Genomic DNA, 11693 nt, shown 5'->3' on the forward strand with positions numbered 1-11693 from the left:
ATGAATACATGGCACTTGCTACACCTGTGCCTTGTCACCCACAGGGCCATCAGCTCAGAGAAAGCTCAGCCACTTTCTGAAGTTGCCGGGACACACCAGACCACAGGGATCTCAGCAACCTGAGAGCCACCTATTGGATACTATAATACCATTGCTGTCCTTATTAAAAGCAAACTATCTACCAGGAAATATGGCAGGCACTTTATAGATGATATTCCAATTTATAAAACAAACATGAACAGAAGGAACGATCGATGTCCCCAGTATGAAGACAAAGAAACTCAGATTCTGCGCTATTACAAAGATAATATATAACCAACCCAGGCCGTCCAGGTTCCAAACCCCAAGTTATTTCAATTAGAAAAAAAAAAAACACACATGTATTTTTGTTCTTGTGTGTTCCCTTGCCCTTTCGAAAGGTCAAAATTTCCCTGAGATCTGGGGCCATATCAGATAACCCCATGTACCCAAAGAGCTTAAAATAGGACGTGACTGACGAGACCTCATCCTAGAAGTTTGCCATTTATGTCATGTGCAACCAAAAGAGTTCTAGAAAATACAACATGCGAAATGACCCAATCATAAATCCCTAAGCAAGAGTGGGCTTCAAAAGGTCTCATTACCACAAGACTCCAGTCTGTGCATCCTCATGGAAGAGAGTGGCGCACGGTGTGGGGAACATATATAGTTCTGATATGTTTTGCTGACATGGGCACAGCCATGTCAAGGTCTCCAATGCTTCAGACCTGTGTGAATGGCAAAGCCTTTCTTTAGTCCAAACGTGGATGTCACAAATGTCTGACCGTCAGCTAAAAATCAGTGTATATACAGACTTCTACCAGTTTCCTCAACCGGAACCTGCTCCCCTACGGAGACCTACAAAGATTAGCTAAATTAGCTGTTCCCTCCTCCTCCAGCTGTGTACAGCAAACCTGCCCCTCACTCTTCACTCCATGCTCCTCATGCCTCCTACAGGCTGCTGGTGTGTTTCAACTGCGGTGCACATTCCACCCAATCCCAGTCTTTCTGTGTGTGTGTGTGTGTGTGTGTGTGTGTGTGTGTGTGTGTGTGTGTGTGTGTGTGTGTGTCTTCCCTCTCTTCATTCCCTTATTGCCCTACTCTGGTCAAGTCCAAAGCTCTGCAGGTTGTGGCAATCCAGCCTGGAGTGATTTGCAGGAAAATAAAGCTTCCTCCAGTTCTTGAGATGTGTGCTTATAGCGTGTTTCGTGTAAGAATTCCCAGAACAGTGGCCATAAGAGAAGGTTATTCTCATGCTATTCCAACTATGAGCCTGTTCACATAGCCAGAGGATGCCGTTCCTCACATTGTTTCCTCCCATCGTACCTGTGTTTGTTCAGCACTGATCCAGCCCTCGATTTAATTAACAATCTTGAAATGTTGTCTATGAGGTACACATAAACCACAGAAAACTGGAACTGATATATGCAGAGTCTAGGGAGAGGCACAAAGAGGAATTAAAGTGAAAAGATCTTGGAAGAACGTGGAGGAACATTCACAAAGCCTGAAGTCTCCAAGGGCCTTAAGAGAAAAATACCGAGGACCCTGGAAGGAAAAAGATCTACCTTTAACTATGCAACACAGTTGATGCAACATCAACAATTCCCTCTCCAACCTGTTGATCTGACCATATTTCATATTTACCAATTCCCATAATCATGGGAGCAAACCTCCTAACCTCCTAAAGTAAATCTCTTTAACATCTACTGCTTCATCTATGTATACAAATGGGGGGGGAGAGAAGGGAGGGAGGAGAGGGAGGGAAGATTCTCTTATATAACTCCCACTAATGCAGGAACTCATAACCTAGTGGGAAAGACAGGTTTATGACTTTCCCCCTTCTTAAACTCACATAGATGCACAGGAAAGCATAGATAGTGAGGGAAAGGGGGTCCTTTCTCCGTGGTCTCTCGGATGTCTATAGTATATCTGTGCTGTGTATATTTTTCTAAGAAAAGTATCAATGAATTTTGGAAACTCTCAAATCTTAAGGACCCCTAAGTTTCCAAGTTTGGAGCATCCCTGTCAGCTCTCACATTCTGTTATCTAGTACAGACTTAACATGCTTCCGTAGTTTGTTTTGCTTTCATCAACCAAGGACCTGGGACATTTTGGGTACTCGTTCCAAACAAAACCAAGGACATAAGAAAAGAATCAGGAATCTGGATATCTGACATTGGTGAGTCCAAAGTCAGTTCACTGACCTCTCTGAGTCTTAATTTGTCTCCCCTGGCACATAAAAATCAGAATACCACACACACAAAGATGTTATAAGCTGTCACTGATATAACAAGTATCAGCCTGGCCAGCACAGGCCCTAACAAAGTAACCGACCTGGTATCCATTAGTACATGGGCTCCTAATGGTGCAGTCAAGTCCTGGAGAGACACCATTCTTAGCTTAGCGGATTCAGCTAAGGGAATCTGGAGAGGCTGTTGTCTACTCAGCCGTGGACACCCTGGACTTCTGACTAGGTTTGGTTTGAATTCATAAAGAGGAAAATATAATCCATCTGCCTCTTAGTGTCCCCAACAAGTACTTGTCTCTTGCAGAGGCAGCTTCACTGGTCTTGTCTGTTAAGTTACTCATAATCCTTCTTCCCTGGAAGAGCTGCCATCATGCCAGGACACAAGGTTCTTACCAATGCCTTCCTCTCTCCCTTCTCCAGCCAAAAGGCAGAAGAGAGTAACAGCTTAGAATTTGCTTCATAAAGACAGCTGGGCCTGTCAGCATCTTGACCTTAAGGCCATTTTCCTCTGTACAAAACGAGGTTGAGGAGCTGGGGAGGTGACTCAATGGTAAGCCCAGTTACAGCTGGCTCTCATCCCCAACTCTACACAGGACACTTTCAGTCCTAGAGGTGATGTGGGGCTAGGCTAGGACTTAGCAGGAAAGTCATAGTCATACATGCTAATGCTTTCCACTTCATCTTTCTTACCAAAAGAAGCCACCAGAAAGTTTAGACAGCTGCCAAAGAACTTGGCAAGACCTTCCTGGTCAGAGGTCAGAGGCCAGAGGTCAAGAGAAAGCATGGGAATTCTATCTCTAATTATGCCCTGTTTAACTTGGCCCTTCCTGTAGCTGGCAAAGCCAACCACCATCAGAGTTCTTGCCCTTGGGTGGCCATTAGCAAGACCAACTTCTAATTTTGGCTGATTATTTTGGAGACGTTGCCCAGTCTTTCTATTCCCATCTTCCTATTTATTTGTCTGAGATAATAATAGTTTCCTCTCTTTGGGGAAAATTTCAAAGGCATTTTTAAACAGAGTGATGCCATTTGTTCGTCCCAATTCTCTTTGTTTGGCTAGGCAGGAAATGGTTTGCATCCACTGGCCACTAAGCACTAATCAAACTGACAATTAGTAAAACTTGAGCTGTTAAATGCATTTCAAGACTGAGTCCTTTGGTTCTTAAAAAAGCCTATAGCTGGGTGTGTTTCCATCTATAATCAGACATTGTCTTGCTAAGGGAAGATTTGAATAGAAGGACCCCAAAGGTCTGAGAGTCAGGGAGGCCAGCAGTCAGAAGGCTCTAACAGAGTCATTCAACCAACATAAGTTTCAAAACACAAGATACTGCAGGGCATTTAACAATTCCCCCTTCTATTAATCCATGGGGATTTCCTGGACATGATCATAACTATCACATTCATATTTCTGACAAGTTCTTCCAGGCTGAGGGTTACATATTGATAATGGGAGATAATACCAACTAGGTAAGTATACACTCAGAAGCAAGGCAGAATTCATGGAATGTGTTCTTTTTTAAAAAATAAATTTAAAAAAATCAACTTTGAACAGAGAAAAACTCCTGTTTCCAGTGAGATGAGAAGACTACAATGTGATTGGGTAAGAGAGCAATTCCACTACAGTGACCAAGGAGGAAATAGTCCCAGCTAAAGAGTCCTCCATGGAGCAAGTACCTCAAGTCACAGACAGTATATGGCTGGACACATGCAATATGTTCGTGCAAACAATATTGTTTGTGGAATGGGAAACCTATGCTTGAATCTCAGCTCTTATGTTTCTTCTGTGGGCCCTAAACAAATCTACAATCTCTTTAAGGTCCGTTACTGCCACCAGGAGAAAAAAAAAACGGGGGTGAAGTGGGTACTGGCAAATTCAGTATACAGATGGCACACTAGAAACAAATGGAACATAAAATTAAACACAGATGGGAAAATCTATAGCTATCCTTATACAGTGACTATAAAAAATAGTATAAAAAACATTTGCCACACTTGTCATCACGGCAGACTTTTAGTATTGATTAGTGTTGATAAAGCCATTGGGCCTGATAAGTCTAAAGGTTTTCAACTTGAGAGCCTGCATCCCTAGGAGTTCCACAGATGCCCAACCTTTAAAAAAAGACAGACATGTTGGTAGCTTTCTGTAACTATAACAAACACTTCATACCATAAACTTGGGTTTACTTTGGCTCCTAATTTCCGAGGGTCTGGTCCATGAGCAGGTGGGCCCATGCCTTCTGTGTCTCTCATGGGGATACCTAACATCAATGGCAGGAGTGTATTCCAGCACTGTTCACCTCGTGGCCAAGAAGCCATGAGAAAAATGGAGAAGGTTCCCACCATCCCCTTCAAAACCATGTTCCCATTGACCTCACTCCCCACCACTAGGTTTAACTTTTAACAGCTCCACCATCTCCCAACAGTACCAATCTGGATAGCTATTCCCTTAACACATGAGCATAAGAGAGACATTTGAGTTTCCAACATCACAGATCAGATGCTGGCAATCTTTGCCTTCCCAGAATACATTGTGTTCTGGGAATACACTACTTCCTTACTTTCTTCCTTCCCTCCCTCCCTCCCTCCCTCCTCTCCTTTCCTTTTGAAACTCCCCCTAGTAGTCTCTCCCTATGATTCAAATGAGGCCTGTCCCATTCCATGTTATAGGGAGAGGCCCTGGACCTGCTGACCACCCACTCTGCTGTGAGACCCAGTGCTGTGCCAGACTTTTTACCAAAACTACGAGAAAAGGTCATTCCTTTTCATTGGGGCCGTCCACTGGTGAAAGGTCAGTCTGTGCTGCTACTGCACATTTTTAACATCACTTGGAAATAACTTTCCTGGGGAAAAAAAATAAAAGCCAAGATCTGAGTAGAACAGAAATATAAGGACAGGCTCCTCTCGCATCCCCTGAGCTCCTGGATGCATGAGAGCCATAGCTTCTACTCCACTCCACTTGTGAGCAGAGGAACCCTAAACAACTCAGATAAAATGTGACTCTCCTGAAATATTATGAAGATTTTATATAGAAGACATAGACTTATGGGTTCCTTAATTCAAAATACTAAAAACGCTACTCTGACCTAGTATTTTAACCTACCTTTCTAACCTGGTTTTAGATGAGAAATCCAAGATGCAAGGAAGGAATGACTATCTCAGTCCGTGTCACTCGCCTACGGGAGTGAAGACTCGGAACTCCCATCAGTACCCACAGGGTCTCTTCCTCACTAGCAGATCCCAATGTCTGACTACAAGCAGGATTTCTGGGGAACTGCTATCACATGCCTGATGATCATCACATGCCACACATCTTCACATGAAGCTGATCACTGCATGCGTGTGACCAACCATGGGATTAACCATGTCATACGCTACTGACCACATGCCACTGACCAACACACATCCCTATCACATCCAGCTAACCATCACCTGCTGCTGACCCTCACATGTAGCTGACTATCATAACAATCACCAGCGCATGCTGCTAACACATGCTACTAACCTGTGCATGCAACTGACCGTCATGGGCGGGTGACCACACTGACTCAGAGACAGTTGCATACAGCTAACCATCATGCCACTCACCAATGCATGTCGCTAACCATTATCGTCAGCTGACCATAACTGCTATGCACCATAGCATGCAGCTGACCACTGCAGGCTCCAACTCTCCCTGTACTAGATAACACAGAATGCCAACAGATGCAGCCCAACAGGTGCAGCATGAGCACCAGCAGTTTCAAAAAATTCCCTAGAATGTGAAGTCAGGGCTAAGAAAGCCCTGCTTACCATATGAAACATAAAGATGAACATACATATCCAACCCCAGTGTCTGATTTACATTAATAGAGACTGAATTACACCATACTAGCATAATGTTCATTTGTTTGTTTGTTTTTCAAGACAGGGTTTCTCCGTGTAGCCTTGGCTGTCCTGGAACCCACTCTGTAAACCAGGCGGCCTTTAACTGTCAGAGCTCTGCATGCCTCTGCCTCCTGAGTGCTGGGATTAAAAGCATGTGCCGCCACCACCCAGCTATAGTAACATTCTTACCAGTTTACTATCTTACTCCACCCAGACATGGTGCAAGAAGCAAACCTGGAAAAAACTATGGTACCTGCCATGAAAATCAATTCATGTCTTGTATAAAGTAATGAACCACCCATCAAATTTGGAAGTGTTGCTTTTCACGGATTAACAGACCGTGATCCTCAGTAAGCTTGCACCTAAACTCTTAGCACCTCACTCTCTGTCTCTCAGATTAAATAAACAGGTCTTTTAGAAGACTCAGTCCAGTGTTTGCACGTGTTTAAAAGTCTCCTTTAGGGAATGTAAAGCATTCAAGTATATTTACAAAAATTCCCTGTAAGGGATGCAGCACACAGGTAAGTCAACCCCCACATTTCCCTGAAGAAACGCACAGTCACTCTGTTGTTTCACCGCGTCCCCCGTGAACGGGGAATCGGCTGACTCTTGCCACTCCATTCTCCACCCAGTACAGGAACTGTGGCATGCATCAGCCTCGTTAATGTTTACCAACTGCCTCCATGCCCCCAAGCTCTGTACTGAAGATTTAGGAATTTCAAGGACAAAGAATAATAAGGACAAATAATAAGTAGTCAGGAGACAGATTAATAAATGACAGGAGACAGATTAATTTATATTTCTAATGAAAGTGCTGTGATAAATGTCACAATTATAGCCACATTTTCACTTGTTAAGCGCTTGCTGCATGCCAGGCGCCTCCCCGGTATTGCGCAGGCATCTGACACCCACAGGACCATTGCTGGGTAGCTGGGTGCCTTTTATCCCCAGGACACTGGAGAGACTCACAGTGCCCAACAATCTACACACCTCAGCTCACTAGCAGCAAAGCCAACGACGGATCTTGGGTTTGCTTCATTTCAAAGCAGATGGGGTGTGACTCTCCACTTGGAAAAAAATCTGGGTTTACTCACAGAGTTCCAAGGCACTGGCAATACAGAGGTCATTATAAGGAAAAAAGGTTCGTGCTGTAGAGGGGCTTGTGTGTAGAGAGGCACTCAAACTTTCATCGCATTTAATAAAAGAAATACGGAAGTGACTAGGAAAATACTAAGGCCAATATAAGAAACAGTATCAAGGGCTGTGATGTGTTCTCACTTAGCATGTGTGAAGCCTTGAGTTCTACCCCTAGCATAGGTAACAAGAGAGGGGAGGGAAGGAGGAAGAAGGGAAAGGAAGGATGGAAGGTGGAGGGAGGGAGGAAGGGAGACTCTCAAGATTCTTCGTGGCAGAATTGGAGGAATGAAATAAGGCAGTGCGTTGTCTACAAACTGGGAAGTGGGTATGGACACAATGCTGACACCGGGCACCGGCAGCTTTCTCCCAAGCTCTGCCCTTGGAGTCCAGTTGCTGGAAATGACTTCTGTTGCAGGAGGGGCTAAAGACCTATCCCATCATCGCAACTGGGTAACTGAGTCCCACTAAGGTCAAGTCATTCCTCCACAGCTGCAAACATACTAAGTAGGCATGGGATCCCAACTGCCATACTGAGGCAGCACCCGAAAATACCTGGGTACCTAAGACTGCCTCATCACACTTGAGAGGCGGGGACAGCCTCTAAGTCACCGTCTAACGTGTGCTGAGCATCAGATGACATGGGAAGTATGGTCTTTTTGAGGCTCAGGGGGATGCCTACATCCCATTCCACCAGCTCCTGGGGAGAGCCTTGTATTTTCGGTTGTGAGCCTAGTCTTTAACAGCTGAGCCGTCTGCCCAGGCCTCCTGAGGAGGTCCTAAAAAAGCAGATTGGTAAGAAACAATGGCCATCAAGACAGTAAAACACCTTGCTACTAGCTGGGCCAGAGCTGACACCTAGATTCAGCATTCTCCAGTTAAGATTAATTAAAGTGTAGAAGTTAAACCTGAGGCTAAATGCTGCCTCTACAGAAAAAAGAAAAAAAAAAATATCCTTCTTGTCTCTCTCCTCCACATTTAGGAAGCAAGACTATGAGGCTGGGAGCTGGGAGCATGGGAGCATGGCAGTTAAGAGCTCTTCCCGCTCTTGCACAGAGTCTGGGTTCAGTTCCCAGCACCCACATGGCAGCCTGTAGTTTGACCTTCTTGTCAGACTTTCCTCCAACCACGAGCTCCTGAAGACTTCTAATCATGAAAGCCTGGCCTTGGTTTAGGTTTGTTCCCAATTATCTCTTACAACTTGATCTGTTTCTATTGATCTGTATTCTGCCACGTGGCTCTTCACCTCTCCTCCATTCCCTATGTTCGACTACCTCTGTGTCTGGCGGGTGAAATCCCACCTCTTTTCTTCCCAGAGTTCCTCTCTCTCCCCAGAAGTCCTGCCTGTACTCTTCCTGCCTACCTATTAGACATTCAACCCTTAGGCAAGACATGGACACATCTTCACACAGTGCAAACAAATCCCCCACTGCGTCTCACAACCATCTGAACCCTCAGTTCTAGGCCATCCAATCCTCTCTTCTAACTGCCATGGGCAGTAGACACACGCATGGTATACAAACCCACATGCACGCAAAGCACTCACACATGAAAATAAACAAATAAAGAGATTAATAAACAAATCAATAAAAATAGGACAGGCACCATGTTAGACACAGCTTACTTAATTCTGAAGCCCTAAGTGAAACTAATAAAAACGTCTGCTATGCCCTCCTGCTGGACACAGATAGGCTCTCTGCTGCTATACCTCCTAGCAGCATGCAATTATTTACATTTGACCTTACACTCATCCAGATTAATTGATTGTCTTTCATTTAACTAAAAGCACCCACTGCATCTCAAGTGTCTGATATCCCCGTGACAGGTGGCTACCACTGTGGACAGCACAGGTGTGCGGGTCCCATTACTGCAGCAAGCTCTGTGGCATCAGACTGACGGGGGGGGGGGAACACTAAAGAGCATCGTAGCAAAGAGTGGGCTACCTCAGTCAGTGGAGGTCAGTTTGTCCAGCCAGCTCCTACGGTAAAGCGCAAGTGGGAAGAGGGGGGTGGAATCCCCATCGACACCTTCAGCGCACAATGAACTAACCCAGTGAAGTTATACTGCACGCTTGAACTATGAACGCAGTTGCACCCCAAGGAGGGTTATGGCTGGGGGGAGGAGGGAAGAATTCTTTCTGTGTCAGAGAGTGTGGATAAAGCACCTGTAAGGTAAACATCAAAATTTTTAATAAATTTTTATCAATATTGACAGTCTGCGAGTCTGCCTGCCACCTAGAATGTGAACAGCACTCCAGAAAAGTACGCAGTGACCCAGTTACAACCAGTGCCTACTGGTTCAGTCACCCCAGGAGCATTGCAGGAACACGGCACACAGGCAGAGCCCATCTTCCCTGATGCGTGTCTCACTGTGGCTGGTCTGTATTGGGTTATTTGTCCCTGGGTTCTCTGATTTGGGTGACAAGATCCTGTCTCTCTCACTGTGCCTCAAGTTACACCTGCCTGCCCCACAGCTGCATATTTCTCAAAATACGTTGAACTGGATGACAGGCTATAGCATTTACTAGGTCCTTCCTTTTGCTGGGGGAGAACGAAGCTTACACTCTTTATGCACTAACTTTATCACTGCATAACCTTACCCGGTAGCTTTGGTTCGGTATTTTCAGATGAAGAAGTTGAGACTCAGATATAAAAATGAGTGTGTGTATCCTGCTGAGTCCATTCACTGTGGCTTGTGTGTAGCTGATTCCGGGGCTAACCACTTTGTTTGATAATGAACTAGGGGGCTCATCCCTGGGAAAGGTTAGTTCTCCCTCTTTCTTGATGGGAATGTCCTTCTGTATGCTGTGAATATATTTCTCTTATTGGTTAATGAATAAATGCTGATTGGCCAGTAGCCAGGCAGGAAGTGTAGGCAGGGCTACCAGACTAGGAGAATGCTGGGAAGAGAAAGACAGAGAGGAGTCACCAGGGAGACACCATGCAGTCGCCAAAGGAGTAACATGCCGGAGCATTGCCAGTGAGCCACAGCCTCATGGCAATACATAGTTTAATAGAAATGGGTTAATAACTAAGAGAGAGCTAGCCAATAAGAAGCCCGAGGCATCAGCCAAACAGTTTATAATGAATATAAGCCCCTGAGTGTTCATTTAGGACTAAATGGCTGCGGGACCAGGTGAAACAGAAACTCCATCTTCACATTCTGTAGTCATTAACTTAACAGGGGATGGGGCTGGCAGGCGCATAGAGTGCTCCAATACGGCAGCCCCCGTGGATCTGGAGCTGAAGAAGGCCTTCACAGAGCTTCAAGCCAAAGTTATTGATACTCAACAGAAGGTGAAGCTCACAGACACACAGATTGAACAGCTAAACAGAACGAAAAAAGCATGCACACCTTACAGACACAGAGATCGTGATGCTGGTAGATGAGACTAACATGTATGAAGGTGTAGGAAGAAAGTTTATTCCACAATCCAAGGAAGTAATTCACAACCAGCTGTTAGAAAAACAAAATGGCAGAAGAAAAAAATTAAAGAGCTGGAGCAGAGGAAGTCCTACCTTGAGAGGAGTGTCAAGGAAGCTGAAGACAACATCCGAGAGATGCTGATGGCACGGAGGGCGCAGAAGGAGCTGCTGGCAAAGTCCTCCCCTCCTGACCCCCTCCATCCTGTCAGGCAGGGGCTGTGCAGGGCGCTGGCCTCCCTCTGCCCCTTGGCCCCACAGTCTCCAACACCTTGCGCCCCCTTCAGGCCCTGCCTGAATGTCTGCCCTTCCTGCCCAGGACACTGCTTTCTGTGAGGGCAAGCCAAGGGCTGTCAACAGAGGGAAGACTGGAGGGCAGGTGGAGAAGGCTGCCCAAGCATGTCGCTAGGCATGATGTGGGTTAGACAAATAAAAGGCTACATCTTGCTCTGTGGGAAAAAAAAAAAAAGATGGGACCGGCTGTTGGAGGGATTTGAGAAGGACAGGGAAGGGGTAAAATGGTACAACAACATTTAAGTTTCTAAAAGAAAAGGAAGAAACGGAGTCTTGCAAAACTAAGGTTGTTCCCTCAAGGTCACACAATCAGTTATTAGAAAATCTAGAATTCAAATTCCCTTCCATTAGACATTTTATGACCCCAAACACTGTAAGATGACTGAGTGGATGTTAGCATAACTGACTAGATGAAGTACCAAAAGCTATTCCCAAAAAAATATTATTTTGGAAGTGTGTTCTAGAAATTATGTAACCATGAGTCCTCATTCATGAAGACTTTTGAGTTATGTCATCAATATCTGCTCTCTGTGGAGACAGCATATTTAAGGAATAAAAATGTGGCCTGGAACAAAATTAATCAGAGCCTAACTGAAAACAAAGTTATAAACAGAAACAGACGAAGTGAAGAACGAAACAGCTGGACAGTCTTTTCTAGCTGCCACAGCCAGCCTGGTCTTCAGCCCTAACCTGTCTTCACCATGTGTAGACAT

The 11693-nt window shown here is 45.1% G+C and overlaps 1 pseudogene; it reads left to right on the top strand.

The window, feature by feature from the left end:
- The first annotated feature begins 10383 nt into the window (after window positions 1–10383).
- Window positions 10384–11022, top strand: LOC127235232 (prefoldin subunit 1-like; annotated as a pseudogene).
- Window positions 11023–11693: the final 671 nt, after the last annotated feature.

This window comes from Phodopus roborovskii, unplaced genomic scaffold, assembly GCF_943737965.1.
Source record: "Phodopus roborovskii unplaced genomic scaffold, PHOROB, whole genome shotgun sequence".
NCBI lineage: Eukaryota > Metazoa > Chordata > Mammalia > Rodentia > Cricetidae > Phodopus > Phodopus roborovskii.